This window comes from Zingiber officinale, chromosome 3B (genome assembly GCF_018446385.1).
Source record: "Zingiber officinale cultivar Zhangliang chromosome 3B, Zo_v1.1, whole genome shotgun sequence".
Taxonomy (NCBI): Eukaryota; Viridiplantae; Streptophyta; class Magnoliopsida; order Zingiberales; family Zingiberaceae; genus Zingiber; species Zingiber officinale.
In genome coordinates this window covers 94,674,142-94,677,199 of record NC_055991.1, presented here as the reverse complement: position 1 = coordinate 94,677,199, position 3,058 = coordinate 94,674,142, and positions in this window count along the sequence as shown.

The following is a 3,058-nucleotide window of genomic DNA, read 5'->3' as shown; positions in this document are numbered from 1 at the left end:
ACCACAATGTTAGCATATCCTACTATTATCCTGCCTAAATTATATATGACATGTGCATAATTAAACTGAAAACCAAAAACACAGAGGCAAACCCTAGCTCTGATACCAATTGTTGGTTGCTACTCGGAATATCATACCGCTTCCCCTATAAAAAAATTTTGTACAAGTCCTGAACTTTTCCTAACAACCTATTGTGTTCTTTAGAAATTAAATATGGAATCACAAACAGAACTTAACATTATTGATTCCAAATTTAACTTATTTGTTCTTAGAGGTTTAGACTTGGATCACAAACGATGCTTAACATTATTGATCCAAATCCACCCATGTTACAAATTTGATTAAATATTTATTTCAGAGATCGACTCCCAGGTCAAACATGGTGACGCACTAGGCCTTCTTGGGTATGGGAATATCCACCACTACCTCGACAATGCCTTTCAAAGAAATTCAATATTTAATCTCCTTATAGTAACCCTAGGTTTAACCATTAAGAACAATCGAATCACAAGATTGAAAAACAAAAGAAACACAAATTTGAATCACAAATCCGACACCTAGAATCACTAGCCTATTGTGTTTGGTATTTCAAGATCTAAACAAAAAAGGATAAACTAGTTATGATGCGGAAACTAATAACTATTTATACCTTTTGTAGCTTATAGACCTCACGATCTCTGCCGTATTCCTCTTCTTATCTCGGACGTCGTGTGGCCGACGATCTACCTAGACGAGAATCCACCCAAGCTTCCTTCTTCTCCAAGTAAGTTTCAGCCACCACAAGAACTCCAAGAGAAGATGAGGTTCGGCCACCACCACCAAGCTCCAAGGGATGCTAGAAACAAAGCCTTCTTTCTCTCCTTCTTCTTCAAGCAATATCCGGCCACCACAAGGACTCCAAGAGAAGATGAGGTTCGGCCACAAGAAGAAGAGAAGGGAAGGAAGAGGGCCGGCCACACCAAGGAAGAAAAGAGAGAGGAATAGAAGATAGATTGTTATTAGGTGAGGCACCTCTACCACTACAAGAAAATTAGCCTATTGTGACATTATCTTAACGACATTTATTTATAAGTATCATAATAAATACCTTATAGTGACATTTATCAAAAAACCAAAAAAAAAAATTAAATAACAAATTAGACACTTTCTTATGACATTTTAAATAAGTGTCATTATTGATATAGGAATAATTAGTTTAATTTATAAGTATATGTTATGTTAACGTATATTAATTAAAACCCTGTGCCGATCTTTTCTCTATCGTATACCTTCTCCATCGTTTTCCTGTGTCGAACTTTTCTCTCACGCCGCTAGGTTTCTTTTCGCATAAAGCCTCTGTTACGCGCGCACAGCCAGATCAATTCGATCAAGCTCTCCTTCGATCGATCTCCTCTTTTCCCTACGCCGCATGCCGCAAATCGCCAATCGCACAGCCCTCTTTCTCCTGCGTCGGACTTCTTCCTCACACCACACACAGCCAGGTTTTGCTTTCCGCACACCACCTCATTGTCCTTAGATTTCCTCTTTTCCCTATGCCACACCTCTCGGTCACGACGCACAATATTTCTAGTTTTTGCAGGCAGTCGGATTTCTTTCTCACGCCGCAAGCCGCCGCTCACACAAACCTCTGCTGCATTTTCCTGGAACACGCCGAATCCAACCTTCATCTTCTTAGGTTTGTTTATATGTGCTAATCCTCTGTTGTTTCTAGGTTTTGCAGATTTTTTTTTTATTTTGTTTTGCTTAATGTTACTTTTATGGTTAAGTAGAGTAAAGATCTGAATCTTTCAGTTCTCACTTTTGACCAAGCAACAAAGAAAGACTAATTCTTTTTTAATGGATGATTTGCACGATGGTCAATGATTCTTATATAATTATGGTCTTCAACCACTACTTGCATAGCTAATACTTATTTTTAGTCAAAAGATGCAAGAATGAACTGCATACCATTAAACAATTGACATAGAAAGAACAAAGTGAAAGACCAACCTATTCGTCCCTCGGTGACAGATGAAGTGCACTACTTTAGGATGGATTATGTTTCTTACTACTTCCTTTGTGCATTCTCCTATTCTGATAAACATGTTCAATGACTTGGCCTCCTATTTTTCATTTGTTTTAGGAGAATTCTAAATCCACCATCATAATATTATTATCTTTTGAATTTGGTTCTAACTAACCTGTATTCGTGCATATAAACATCTTGATTTAATTGTATTTTACTTTTCTCTAATGCATTGATTTGTGTTGGTTTTGACCATTTGCCTACTATCTCTATGAATGGTATCTTCCTATGTCTATGACAATAATTTCTTTTGTTGTATTTCAGATATCTTTGTTACCCAATCGGAAGTCAAATTTATGTTTTTTGTTTGAATCTGTTTGCTATATTTAGATCATTATTCTGTTCTCTTGTTCTTGGCTATTGAGCATTATGGATATCAAGGACAAATTATATGGATCCTTTGATGAAATTATTAATTGATTTATTAATGATATGGGTTAGGTTTAGTAGGTCCCTGGTGAAAAAGGGAAAGGAGATAATAGAATTAGGAAGAATAAGCCAATATCGGCCGAGATATACCTTAAGAGAGATAGGTCGATCCCAGCCGAGAAATACCTTGAGAAGGATAGTCCAATATTCGTCGGGAAATACCTCGGGAGGGATAGTCCAATATCGGTTAAGAAATACCCTGAGAAGGATAATTTAATATCGGTCGGGATATACCTTAAGAGAGATAGGCTGATCCCGGCCGAGAAATACCTTAGGAAGAATAAGCCAATATCGGCCGGTATATAACTTAATAAAATATAGCCCAAATCGGTCAGGATAATAGGCTTAAGGAGATATAGACCAATATCGACCGGGTTTACACGTTTAAGATAAAAAAAAAGCCAGGATTGTTTAAGGTGTCATATCTGAACATAGATTAATATTAATTGAGTATACATGATCGCTCGGGAATGAAAAGATCTAAGGCTTTATAGAAATGGTAGTATATTACTGAATGATTAGTTGAATGACAATAATAAATCGACCGGACCTGGTCTGGGTTCA